At 41.7% G+C, this 14,463-nt stretch overlaps 1 pseudogene; it reads left to right on the top strand.

Moving 5' to 3' along the window:
- The first annotated feature begins 4,956 nt into the window (after nucleotides 1-4,956).
- LOC135565118 (general transcription factor II-I repeat domain-containing protein 2A-like) lies at nucleotides 4,957-6,460 on the top strand (annotated as a pseudogene).
- The last annotated feature ends 8,003 nt before the right edge of the window (nucleotides 6,461-14,463 follow it).

The raw sequence follows: 14,463 nt of genomic DNA, 5'->3' as shown, positions 1-14,463 counted from the left end.
TTTGGAGGTGCTCGGGGGTCAGTCACTTTTATCTCCCTTAAGAAATAGTGTCGAACTTGTAGGTATCTGTAAAAATCTTGTTTATCCAAGTCATGTTTTTTACTTAGGTCCTGGAAGTTATCTAGGTTCCCATTCCTTATAATTGTACTGAATGATGTGATGCCTTTCTGCGTCCGTTGTTTAAACCTGCTGTCCTGAGTTGCAGGGATGAAGCTGGGGTCGTATGCGGGTCAACTCAGTAGTTTCATCTCTCCGTCTAAATTATTTTGCTTAACTACCCTAAACCATGTCTTCAGAGAGAAATTAATCCACTGATTTTGTCTATTGTATATTTATTTTACCATGTCCTTATTTCCCAAAACTGACTGTATGGGTATCTCTGTCAAAGTAGTCTCCATGTCTTTCCATTTGGATTTGTATTCTGAATTGCACCAACACACCAGAGGTCTCAATTGGGCTGACACATAATAATCTTTTAGGTTTGGTAAGGCCATACCCCCACAGTTATTTGGTAACTGTAATATTGTATATCTAGTTCTTGGTCTCTTACTGTTCCAGATAAACCTTGATATCCGTTTATCCCATTCCCTAAACTGTTTAGGTGGGATTTTCTATGGGCAATGATTGGAACAAATACAGTAACCTTGGCAGGATGTTCATTTTGATTGTTTCAATTCTACTACTAAGATCTAAGGGAAGTGAATTCCACCTGTTTAGGTCATAATATATTTTATTGTTGATGTGATCGTAATTCATGCAGTAAAGTTTGGGTGTATCTTTTGGTAGATATACTCCCAGATATTTAATGGATGAAGAGGTCCAGGTGAAGTTATACCTACTCTTCAGCTCTTCCTGTGGGGTATAATTATATACTAGGGCTTGGGTCTTGTGTACGTTAAGCACATACCCTGAATATGTTCCAAATGTTTGTAAAACATCCATCAATCTAGGTACACTTGAGCCTGGGTCTTTAAGGAATAACAGAACATCATCGGCATACATGCATATCTTATGTTCACTGCCTCTTATTGTTATTACCTCTAAGGTTGGGTCCTGTTTTATTGCCTGTGCTAATGGTTCGAGGTACAAGAAGAAGAACGTGGGTGAAAGATTACAGCCTTGTCCTGCCCCTCGCTCTAATTTTAGCGTTCGCGTCAAATGTCCATTTATCTTTATTCTAGCGGTCGGACATGAATACAGTGTTTTGATGCACTGTATCACTTCTTTGTTGAAACCAAATCTTTCCATAACTTGGAATAGGTAATCCCATCCCACTGAATCAAATGCTTTTTCTGCATCTAGGCTGATTAATATTGCACTCTTATTCTGAGTAATGTGGTCCATGACATGTAGTGTTCTCCTTATATTGTCCTATGTCTGCCTATTTTGTATGAAACCAGTTTGATCTCTGTCAATCAATTCTGGGATTATGTTCTCCATTCTTTTAGCTATTATTGATGCATATAGTTTATAATCTGTGTTAAGAATTGCGATAGGTCTATATGAACTGCATTCTTTCTTATCTTTACCCTCTTTTGGGATTACTGATATGATGGCCTCTCTCCATGACGGTGGGAGACCCCGCTCCCTCAGAGTCCAGTTAAAACAGGCCTTATGTAGAGGTGCTAATTGTTCTCTGAAGGTCTTGAACCATTCTGAAGGGAAGCCATCAGTGCCTGGAGACTTGTTGACTTTTTGTTGAGATATTGCTTTATTAATTTCTTCGGTGGATATTTCTAAAGTTAGTCTATCATTTTGCTCTGTCCCAATTGAGGGGACAGAGTGCTCTATTATCTGTGCATCTGCCTTCTCTGGTTGCTTGTACAGATTTGTGTAATATGATTCAAATGCATTCTGTATTTCATCTAATTTGCATGTGATCTTTTTTATTTTGGGGTCTTTTATTTTGAAAATGGTATTCTGTGCTTGTTGTTTCCTGAGTCTCCATGCTTCATAATATCGTTGTTTCAGGAACCTAAGATTTGTCTCTACTTCTTCTCTATAAATCTGGTCAATTTCCTGTTTTACCTTTTGAATATCTCGTAATATAAGAGGGTCTTTGTATTGACTATGAGAACGTTCCACGTTTCTTAGGGTTTCCTGTAATTTCAGCAGTTTCTGTGCTTTAAAATCTTTTTTTCTTGAGAGATGATGTGGCTATGATCTTCCCTCTAATAACCGCCTTAGCTGCATCCCACAATATAGCAGGAGATACTTCCCCATTATCATTATTCTCCAGATAGATGTTCAATTCTGTCTTTATTGATTCCTTGAATGCTGGATCATTCAGCATGCTTGTATTAAGTCTCCATATAGTATTTCCTGGTTTGCTATCAAGGTGTAGAGTAAGGTAAAGTCGCTCTGCCCGATCCAACAATCCTTAAGCCTGTCTATCTGCACTGTACATACAAAAGTAGTCTAACCTGGAGTATTCAGTGTGGCGGGCTGAGTAAAAAGTATATTCCTTATCGGTCTTGTGGGTGTCACGCCATACATTGAGCAGTCCTAGATCCTGCAGTATCCCATTGATCTTTTTGGCAATTAGGCTCATTTTCCTATTTTGATTTGTGCTGTCCAATTTTGAGTTTAGAATTGTGTTAAAGTCCCCTCCACAGATAAGAGTGATAAGAGTGCCAGTGGTTTCTGTGGCAATTTCCGTGGCAATTAAATCAAACACCTTCCCGTAGAAGACCATGTCACTCCCTGGGGGTGTGTATACATTAAATAATGTAACTTCCCGTAGAAGACCATGTCACTCCCTGGGGGTGCGTATACATTAAATAATGTAACTTCCTGTAGAAGACCATGTCACTCCCTGGGGGTGCGTATACATTAAATAATGTAACTTCCCGTAGAAGACCATGTCACTCCCTGGGGGTGCGTATACATTAAATAATGTAACTTCCTTGTTATCCAGTTTACATTTAACAAGTATAAATCTACCCACCTTGTCTTTTATTTCTGGAATTGTGATACAGTGAATTATAAGTGAAATAATCTGCCTGTAAACAATTGTTGGAAAAATAACTTGTGTCATGCACAAAGTAGATGTCCTAACAGACTTGCCAAAACTATAGTTTGTCAACAAGAAATTTGTGGAGTGGTTGAAAAATGAGTTTTAATAACCTAAGTGAACGCAAACTTCCAACTTAAACTGTATTTTTATTTCTTTACCTTTATTTAACTAGGCAAGTGAGTTAAGAACAAATCCTTATTTTACAACGACTGCCAACCCCGGGCCAAACCCTCCCTTATCCCGGACGATGCTGGGCCAATTGTGCGCCGCCCTATGGGATTCCCGATCACGGCCGGTTGTGATACAGCCCGGGATCAAACCAGGGTCTATAGTGACTCCTCTAGCACTGAGGTTCAGTGCCTTAGACCGCTACGCTACTCGGGATCCAACCTAGCATATAACCCTATTCCATTTCTTGTTAACTGATCTGCAATGCTATATAACCCGTAATGTGGGCGTGACATAACACATTACCCAGGGTGCTGCTGGTGTCTGATCATCAAGTTTAAACACTACTACACTAACTACATCAAGCAGCTTCAGTGTGCCGGCTGGGCCCTGTGGATCTCATAGGATTAACGAATCATCCACACCCGTATTGGGTTCCTCTCAGGAATTCCAACACCTGGCCTCCTGTCATCCTGGCTGCGATTGGGCTTAGCCCCTACACCCCCAGGTCAGCTGAACTCTCCCTTTTATGCCATGGATACGAAGCACCAACGCAACATATCAAATCGACTCTATGGCGTTAAGTAACACAGTTGTCACGTCCAGTGCTCTTAGTTTACACTGAATGGCTACTCCAAAATAAGCCCGCTGCTTATCAAGCATGTTTCTTGGAAACTTGGAGAGGGACTTTACGTCCCTGGCCTCAGGGAAACAGGCCTGGCAAGGCTCCTGGGTGAGTGTAAGGCAGTCCTTGGTGCCAGTCCTCAGTGCTCTCTGCAAAGCCAGCTGAAGGCTTCAGCTGTTTCACTCACTGAGCACAAAGCATTCAGAGGTGAAGTTTGGGGCTTTATATGTTTGACCGTCACTTTGGTTTACAATAACGTTGTCCAGTTTCTTATATAGAACATCTTTGATTAGTCATTAAGATGTTGACTTTATATTTGATATTTTTGGACAAAAGCCAAACTTGTACAGCATGCCAAAAAGTTGTAATAGAAAACTGTATGGAGTCACCGGCAATCATCTCTTTTGGACATTGTTTCTCCAGGCCTAGTCCAGTCAAAAATGTGATTTCCTTGTGTTTTATATATATTTCCACACTATGAGGTTGGAATAATACTGTGAAATTGTGAAAATGATAATGCTCTTTTAGTGTAAGATCTGTTTGAAAAGACGTCCCGTTAAATGTGAATCTGTTTTGACCTACCAGGCAGTAAATTAGTTAGTAGACTAATGAGCAGAGGGCAAGTGCATTGAAAGAGTTGCTTTCTCAGTTGCAAAAGCAGCAAGGACTTTTCACAAAACTGCATTCAGCAAACAACATAATTGCGAGAGCTAGCTATGTACTGTCCCACAAAAATGGTTAAATATAGCAAGCCATTCACTGAGGGAGATTTCATTAAATAATGTTTAATTGACTCTGCAGCAATACCTTGCCCCGACCAGATAGAGCTGTTTGAAAATGTTTCCCTGTCAATATGAACAGTGACACGGCGTGCTGAGGACATTGCAGAGAATAAGGAAACGAAAAAGGTTAAGGATTTCACCTATTTCTCCTTGGCCCTGGATGGGAGCAGTGATGCACGTGACACGGCACAGTTGTTGATATTCTTACGAGGCAAAACCCCAGACTTTGAAATTACAGATGAGCTTGCTTCAGTGTCGTCAATGAAGAGCACAGCCACAGGGAAAGATTTATTGGAGGAGGTTAATAAGTGTGTGGCAAAGCTGGGACTGACTTTTGAAAAGCTATCCAGTGTGACCACTGATGGATGCCCAAACTTGACAGGAAAAAATGTGGCCCTTTGAAAAGGATACAAGATCAAGTAGCTGAGCTGAACCCAGATCAGAAAATTATTTTCCTGCATTGCATTATTCATCAGGAGGTACTCTGTAAATGTGTTCTGAAAATGAGCCATGTTGTGGATATATTCACTAAAGTGGTAAACTTCATAAGGGCAAAATATTTAAGCCACAGGCAGTTTGTCTGACTGTTGGAAGAGAGAGTTAGGTCATGGAGATCTCCCCTACCACACAATTGTGAGATGGCTGAGTTTGGGGAAGGTGCTTAAAAGGGTGTTGGACCTGAAGTTGGAGATTGCAGTTTTTGCAAATGAAAGGAAAATATGTGGATTTCCCTCAACTGCAAGATAAAGAATGGTTGGCTGATTTTACCTTCACTGTGGACATCATGGCCCTCATGAATGAACTGAATTCCAAACTACAAGGGAAGGGCCTTTTTGCACATCAGATGTACAGCCTTGTCAAAGCCTTCAAGGGAAAATTACTCCTCCTGACCCGCCAAGTAGAAGCCAACAATCTCACCCACCTTCCGACACTACTAGTCTGTTCCCTATCAGATGACCAGTGGGAGAAGTAGACATCGCTGCTGCGTGCTTTGAACGGTGAGTTTTCTCATCGTTTTAAGGATTTCAAAGTGTCGGAAAATGACATGCTGTTGGTTTCATCTCCTCTCCTGATTAGAGGAATATTCAAAACAATGTCACTGATGAGGTTCTATGCATCTCTCGATGAACACAAGTTTCCAAAGATTAGGAGTCATAGTCAGAAGATGTTTGTACTGTTTGGGTCAACCTATGTATATGAACAGACATTTTCAGTGATGAAATATAATAAGTCAAGGCACAGATCAACAAGAGTTAACAAGAGTTTTGTCCGTGGTGCTGAATGCACTTTTTCCTCCATGTAGTTCATAGCATGTTTAATAATACAAATACCTACCAAAAGGAGAACATGGATGTGGTTTATTTCTGTGCATGTTAAAAAAGTTAAATAAGTAGCATATCTGGATGTGATTTACAGTAGATATATCTGTCAACACAGTAATACATATTATGTATTATCCCGTAATATGATTCTGGCCTGCGATGGCAAAAATATATTCTAACGTGGCCCTCTGTGCAAAATAATTGCCCAGGCCTGGGTTAAGGTTAGGGTCAGGTTTAAAATCAGATTTGCTTTGTGGCTGTGATAGCTGGTGACCACTGCAGAGCTGCCTCTTATTTTTAGGAGAACAGAATTCCAAACTACTTACCTATTTTTATAGGAGCAGAAGCGAGAGACAGATTAGAGGGCATAGAAAACCTAGGGCTCATGCAGGGATCGAACAGGGATCCCCGCCGCAGGGGGGGTTCCGGAGACGGGAGTGTTACCCACTCGACCAGACCTCCTTGTCCTTGGTCTGTGTTCTACAGCGGATTCCTCTTGGAACATGCCAACATGTTGACCCCTGACCCTAGCATTGACACCAGCTAACAGGATTGACAGGGTTGCATAACTCAGCAATTAACCTGAAATATTACGGCACTTTGAGAGTGAAGTTGTAAACCTTCACTCGTTCTCTCCACATGACCATAGTCACCTCCTCTCTAGTATGTGATCATCAGACAGGGTGGCCTGCCTCTGGGTTCAAGGAAAGTCATCAAATGGATGACCAACAATATCTCCTACTGCATGTACTCCAACCAACATGGTTAAGGTTGGCTCGTCACTCGCCACATCTGCAATCTCCTGAACCCACCACGCTTAGGTCTAGGGGGGGTCAATCACACACCCAGAGATCATTAGACATTTTCCAAGGTCTAAAATAGTCCCCATCGCCTTTTATAAATCAAAGTGTATCTATAAAAAGCAGTGGGCTGACCAGCAGCCTCGGCCACATTGCCCTATCTTTAGCTGTATTTATGTCCTACTGTTGACAGCACCACTTGCAAGCTTTCCAGTCACCGTTCAATAGGTCACATGTCGGTAAGCCCTCGTTGCTGGGAAGCACCGTCTATTGAAAACAGGTCAGCCAAGGCTGCCTTACAGCAATACTGCCTGCAGCTATAGCTCTCATCATTATATTAACTAATTCATGAATTATTGCCTTCAAATTCTTTCCTCCTACTTACCTTTTTTAGGTTACTTTATTGATATGAGAGAAGCACCTCTGTCGTAAAAACATGATTGACGGTGTTATGTTCATCATTTACACTATACTGAACAAAAATATAAACGCAACATGTATTTAAAGTGTTGGTCCCATGTTTCATGAGCTGAAATCAAAGAAGAAAAAATATGTTCCGTAAGCACAAAAGTTTTTTTTCTCTCAAATGTTGTGCACATATTTGTTTACATCCCTGTTAGTGAGCATTTCGCCTTTGCCAATATAATCCATCCACCTGACAGGTGTGGCATATCAAAAAGCTTATTAAACAACATGATAATTACACAGGTGCACCTTGTGCTGGGGACAATACAAGCCCACTCTAAAATGTGCACTTTCGTTACACAACACAATGTCACAGATGTCTCAAGATTTGAGGGAGTGTGCAAATTGGCACACTGACTGCAGGAATGGGCACCAGAGCTGTTGCCAGATAATTAAATGTTAATTTCTCTACCATAAGCCATAATGTCATTTTAGAGAATTTGTCAGTAAATCCAACCCGCCTCACAACCGCAGACCACATGTAACCACGGCAGCCCAGGACCTCCACATCCGGATTCTTCACCTGCGGGATCGTCTGAAATCAGCCATCCGGACAGCTTATGAAACTGAGGGGGTATTTCTGTCTATAATAAAAACCCTTTTGTAGGAAAAAAAACGAATTCTGATTGGCTGGGCCTGGTTCCCCAGTGGGTGGGCTTGGCTCCCAAGGGGGTGGACCTATGCCCTCCCAGGCATACCCATGGCTTCGCCCATGCCCTGTCATGTGAAATCCATAGATAAGGTCCTAATTTATTTATTTTAATTGACTGATTTCCTTGTATGAACTGTAACTCAGTAAAATCGTTGAAATTGTTGCATTTATATTTTTGTTCAGTATATTTTATATAAAGGCTATAAAATTCCTCCAAAGGGGATTTGCCATGACTATACACATTTGTATATACTTTGTCTGAGATCTATTACTCTAAATATGCTAAATTAATGTCAAAGGCCCAACACAGCTGTTTGTATCGCAATATCAAATCATTTCTGGGTAACAGTTAAGGACCCAAAATGGTCAAAAAGAAACAAAAATAGCTTCTTAGCTAAAGCAATTTCTCAAGCGAGAGTTTTGTTTTGTTAGGACTGGTCTGAGAGGTGAGGGGGAAAACAAACTAGCTGTTATTGGCAGAGAGGTTTGAAACTCTCCTTCTGCTCAGAAGACTTCCTATAGTTCTCTGCATGCTTCGTCTGGATGTGTCGGGACAAGTTGTAGTCTTTCAAGACAGCGATGCTCTCTTTGCACACTAAGCGCACAGCTTTCTCCGTTACCTCAAAGAAATATATCGATGTCCACTCTTGCTTAAACACCCTACATTCACTGTCTACTTTCCTTTTCTTTAAAAAACACATTTTTGCTCAATTTGTAACTGACGTGTGAATCAGCCTGTCAGTCACTGTCTGTCCTTGTGCAGTTGTTATTTATACGTGCCTTCAAAATCAATGTTCCACAAGCGGTCGGAGTTTTAAAAAAGGCAGGTATTCATTGGGCTTTTAATTTGAATAACAAATGCGTTTTTCAAAAATCTTTGTGATCCGAGCATGATTCCGCGGGCCATATTGAATCATGTCGCAGCCTGCATACGGCCCCGTGGGCCGGCCTTTGCACAGTCCTGCCTTAACCCCACTGCTACCCCTAATTGATGCCTACACCTAACCGTAAATTATACTGAACCAAAATATAAACGCAGCATGTAAAGTGTTTGTCCCACAGGTGCACTTTGTGTTGGGGACAATAAAAGGCCACTCTAAAATGTGCAGTTTTGTCACACAACACAATGCCACAGATGTCTCAAGGTTTTAGGGAGCGTGCAATTGGCATGGTTACTGCAAGAATGTCCACCAGAGCTGTTGCTAGATTATTGAATGTTCATTGCTCTATCATAAGTTGCCTCCAACGTCGTTTTTGAGAATTTCGCAGTACGTCCAACCAGCCTCACAACAAGTGGTTTGCTGATGTTAACATTGTGAACAGAGTGCCCCATGGTGACGGAGGGGTTATGGTATGGGCAGGCATAATGCACAGAGATACCGTGACGAGATCCTGAGGTCCATTGTTGTGCCCTTCATCCTCCTCCTTCACCTTATGTTTCAGCATGATAATGCAGGGTCCCATGTCGTAAGGATCTGTGAACCATTCCTGGAAGCTGAAAATGTCCCAGATCTTCCATGTCCTGCATACTCACCAGACATGTTAACAATTGAGCATGTTTGGGATGCTCTGGACCGACATGTACGACAGCATGTTCCAGTTCACGCCAATATCCAGCAACTTCACACAACCATTGAAGAGGAGTGGGACAACATTCAACAGCTTGATCAACTCTATGCAAAGGAGATGTGTCTTGCTGCATGACGCAAATGGTGGTCACACCAGATACTGACTGTGACCAACAGATGCATATCTGTATTACCAGTCATGTGAAATGCATAGATTAGGGCCTAATGAATTTGTTTCAATAGACTTATTTCCTTAAATGAACTGTAATTCACTAAAATCTTTGAAATTGTTGCATGTTGCATTTATATTTTAGTTCAGTATATGATCAAAAAGCTGGGGGAGTAAAAACATGAATTTTTACAATATAGCCAATTTTGACTTTGCAGATGGCCTAAGGGGAAAATCGCACAGTTCTGCCTCCAAAACAAGACTCATGACAATAAACGTTTAAAAAATCCATTCTGTACGAAATCCCACAGCAGTTTGACATCTCTCTGGATGGTATTCATGGTGGGGCTGGGGACATTGGAAAAAGGCAGTAAATTGAAAGGCAGTTACTGTATATTCTGGTCATCTCTCAGAGCTCTTAGTTATTCTCTCTGGGAAGGAGAGGGGAAAGCCCATTACCAGCATCAGCCCTGTGAGCATGCCATCTCTCTCAAACTAATCATGTAGAAGGCATCTGGCTAGACATCTCACTCCCATTGGCACTATTTCACATGTAAGTGCTCCCAGTCAGAACTAGCTCAGCATAGCCAAGAGCAGACGTGGACAGTGAGGAGAAGGCTACTCATGTTCTGTCACTAGTACTGTTGTAGCAACACTATGGAAGCAAGTCAGATCACCATGCACTGAATCAATGTGCATTTGGGGTCACTCCGTCTCCCTGTTTCCGGTGGTTCCCTAATGGTTGTCTGTGTAGTTTCTGTCAGCCTGCATAAACCGTGTGACCTCACACCAGGGGTGTCACATGATGGGTAGGTGAATGAACCATAAAGACCAAGGTAAAGTGCATGTACTCCATTTAGCCAATCTATCTATGATATGTCAGGGACACACATATACAAATGCTTGTTGTGTATTAGACCATTTATCAATTAAGATGTCTTTTTTTTTTTTTGGAGAACAATATTCCATAAATCATCATGGGAATGATTTATGTCTGCTGCCAGGGCCGGTATTACAGTCCATGACCCTCAGTGTAGGTTGTGTGAAGAGGGTACTCACCATGTGCTTTACACTGCTCTATGTGTAAAGGGTATTGTGATCACCAGACGGATTGTTCCTATGGGATGAGAGACCCTGGTCTGCCATGTAGTCAGTGAAGCTGCACGTCTATAGGAACCCTACACTGAGAACCGCAAATCGACACCTACACACTGCTAAATATAGATACCAACACATACAGTAAAACACGTGTATTTTAGGAGGCGTCGATGCAGTGCTCCCAAGTATTTGGGGAGGCAGGCGTGAGATATTTTGGGATGGCATCCTTTATTTTCTGGCGGGTGACAGCGATTGATCACTTGTTCAAAGGCAAGTGGGGGAGATACACGACGGGCTTGTGTTGGGTTGTGTTGTGTTGTTTGTAGCCATGGTAACTGCGACATGTCAACTGATGAAGAAGAGAAAGTTATTGCTTTATTATTGCCTATAAAAGTCTTCCAGGCCTGACATATTGAGTAACAAAACTTGTTTTAGGACCCTTTTCCACTTTGCGGATGTAATTTGAGAATGAAATCAGAAAGAAAACATACTGTGTAGTAGTACTCACTGTAAGGGTTACATAAATAAGAGACAAGACGGTGTACAAACAAAAATTAAGACATCAGTCCAAATGTGCAGTGAAGGAAAAGTCTTAAACTAAACCGCTAAACTCCATTACTATGCAATCTCAAAGCAATTACAAAGTACTATGTAACAGCAATGTTGTTACTAGATAAATTACAGCATGACCACACAAGTATACAAGCGACTTAACGTAAAGTGTTACCTAAATGGTCAATAGAAAGACAACCCAGGCAGTGTGCTCAAGCACAAAGACACAAAGGTGTATTGTCCTACAGATAGTAGATTGATTGGGTTCATATTTCAAAGGCTGGTCAGATGCTGCTGTGTCAGAGAATCATCGGTAGAAATAACAGACATCCTGATGCCAAAAATACATCTGACAGGACCTATTTTGGAAGACTAAATGCAGTTTCAATTACACAGCACATTGATTGTGCTCATCAATGATGTGCTTGCTCGGGTATCCTCAGGCTTAAGAAAGCTCACTGGATGCTAACTTTGGAGGGTTATGTCAGAAGATATGTTAAATATACACTACGCACCCGGTTTCATTCATTATTCATGTACCTGCAAACAGAATTTTTCCATAGATGTTACTGCTCAGGTGACAAGTGGGGCCAGTTAAGAAACACTGGAGAGTATCAGAATTCTTCAAATCAACAAAATGACTGTCCGACCATTCTTCATGTGAAATGAATCCAGTATAGCCTACGCAGACAAAGACATGTCTATTTAGAGAAGTACTATGACTTACAAAATAGTTTTGTTGGTCAATGAATAACCCCTACAGAAAATACTTTAGACTACATACTACAGTTTAGTTGTGAGTTATTTAACCTCAGACCGTTGTCACGGTTTGCAATACTGGGGCAGAAAACGTGTTCATGATGCAGTGAAACCTGAGGTTAAATATGGTATCTTAGTATAAAGCTCTACATGGCATCACAGGCTCTTCAAACTCAAATCAGCCTCAAAGTCTTGTTGGAGACTACTGTTATATATGATGGTTAAATGCTGCCACCATGTGGACATCCTTAAAACTGCAAACAGATTTTGTAGTGGTGGGCTGCTGGGTCCCAGTCTTCCGAGGCAGACGGATTGCCTCCCACAATGTTCAGCATACTAGTGCTGTTGCCCTAGATCTGGGTTTCCAGAGGTTAGGTTCCTATTACAGCTTCTACTGGTAACTGGATGGAAGTTGGGAGTCGAGAGTTAAGAGATGTCCCCAGGGTCATAAAGTAGTAACAGGATAGATACGTGCAAGAGACACCCTGCACCATGATCATTATCAATGCACCCCTGCAGCCCACACAGACCACTGCAGATACATTTTCCGATCTCGTCTCATCGCTGCAACTCCCCAACGGGCTCGGGAAGCGAAGGTCGAGTCATGCGTTCTCCAAAACATGAGCATGCTTCTTAACAACCTCCCGCTTAACTCGGAAGCCACAAGCACCAATGTGTCAGAGAAACACCGGTCACCTGACGACCGAGGTCAGCCTGCATGCACCCGGCCCCCAGAAGGAGTCGCCAAAGCGCGATGAGCCAAGTAAAGCCCCCCCAGCTAAACCCTCCCCTAACCCAGACGACGCTGGGCCAATTGTGCGCCGCCCTATGGGACACCCGATCACGGCCGGTTGTGATACAGCCCAGGATCGAACCCGGGTCTGTAGTGACACCTCTAGCACTGCAGTACCGTAGACCGCTGTGCAACTTGGGAGGCCGAAGATAGCCCGTTTCTGTCTGCAGTAAGGTGGTGTTGTTATGGTGTGTTAAATTCCCTGTCCTGCCTTGAGCCTGGTGCAGCTGAAGCATTGGTCCATGGTTGTTGTGCAACGCTGGTTATGGAAATGAAGGTGGCAGAGTGACAGCCTGGCTCAAGGCAAACAGTAAGAGCCCTCTCAGTACGTTCATTAGCAGGTGTCTGGGAGAGATGAAATGAGCCTTGAGGTGATTACTAAATGGACGGGCTGAGTGTTTTGAATATCCCTCATACAGCACAATCAATCAGGAGTAAGCTCTTTGCCAGATGTCTCTACCACCCTGGGGCTACGCAAGAAATCACAACAGTGTGCGGTGCTCCTCATATCAGTGAACAAGCACGTCAATCACTGACCTTTGTTCTCTCACCCCTGGGCTGAGGGGCGCACTGATTACATTTACATATCTTCACGGCTTCTGATTAGTGAGACCGAGTTTAAACGTTGAGAGTCTTGAGAAGCTTTGCCTTTGAACACGTTCACACACCCTCACCTCAGTTCAAAAGTTTGGGGTCACTTAGAAATGTCCTTGTTATTGAAAGAAAACCAATATTTGGCCATTAAAATAACATCAAATTGATCAGAAATACAGTGTAGACATTGTTAATGTTGTAAATGACTTTGTAGCCGGACACAGCTGATTTATGGAATATCTACAGAGGCCCATTATCAGCAATTCCCATAAGTGGGACTAAGCAGAGGAGTGTACCAGTTTGTCCATATGGGTAATGATTTCTGATAATGGGCCTCTGTACGTCTATGTAGATATACAATTTAAAAAATATATATATATATATATATATATTTTTAATCAGCCGTGTTCAGCTACAATAATCATTTACAACATTAAGAATGTCTACACTGTATTTCTGATCAATTTGATGTTATTTTAAAAATGGACAAAAAAAAAAAAATGCTTTTCTTTCAAAAACAAGGACATTTCTAAGTGACCCCAAACTTTTGAAGGGTTGTGTACATTTGTACCAGGATCAAGGTTCAATGCATACTGAAATTCCTCACATCAATAGCTGTCAAGAAAATCAGTGACCATGTAAACTGTTGTGTTTACTGATTTCAGGGGACTGATTGAAATGTTTCTGATGAGTCAGGAAAGGACAGCAAAAACTATACATGTTGGGTTTAAAAGTAATCCACTGTAATGCATTTTGTACTTGCATGGGGCTCATTAGGAACTGTTTCCAAAAGCTTACTTCTCAGCTCTCTGTTAGACTACACAGTGGCAGCAGTGACTCATGTTTAGAGACTGCAGCAGTCACCATTGTGAGAACTAATTCTGGGACCCACACTTGACCTAGTCATAAACATACTTTTAAAAAGGTAATCTGTATACTCCACACAAGCCTTTTAATGGCAACAAAACATTTGATAGATTTCCTTTAATCTCATCTTTTGTTTCTGAAACAACAGTACTGAATCAATCTAATATTATTGAAGAACTACAATTTACAAAAAAACCAAGTCAATTAAATTGTCACCAGTTCATGCAAAATGA

Source organism: Oncorhynchus nerka, linkage group LG27, assembly GCF_034236695.1.
Source record: "Oncorhynchus nerka isolate Pitt River linkage group LG27, Oner_Uvic_2.0, whole genome shotgun sequence".
Classification (NCBI taxonomy): Eukaryota; Metazoa; Chordata; class Actinopteri; order Salmoniformes; family Salmonidae; genus Oncorhynchus; species Oncorhynchus nerka.
The sequence above is the reverse complement of the archived record's forward strand: the minus strand, read 5'-3'. Positions and strand labels throughout refer to the sequence as shown.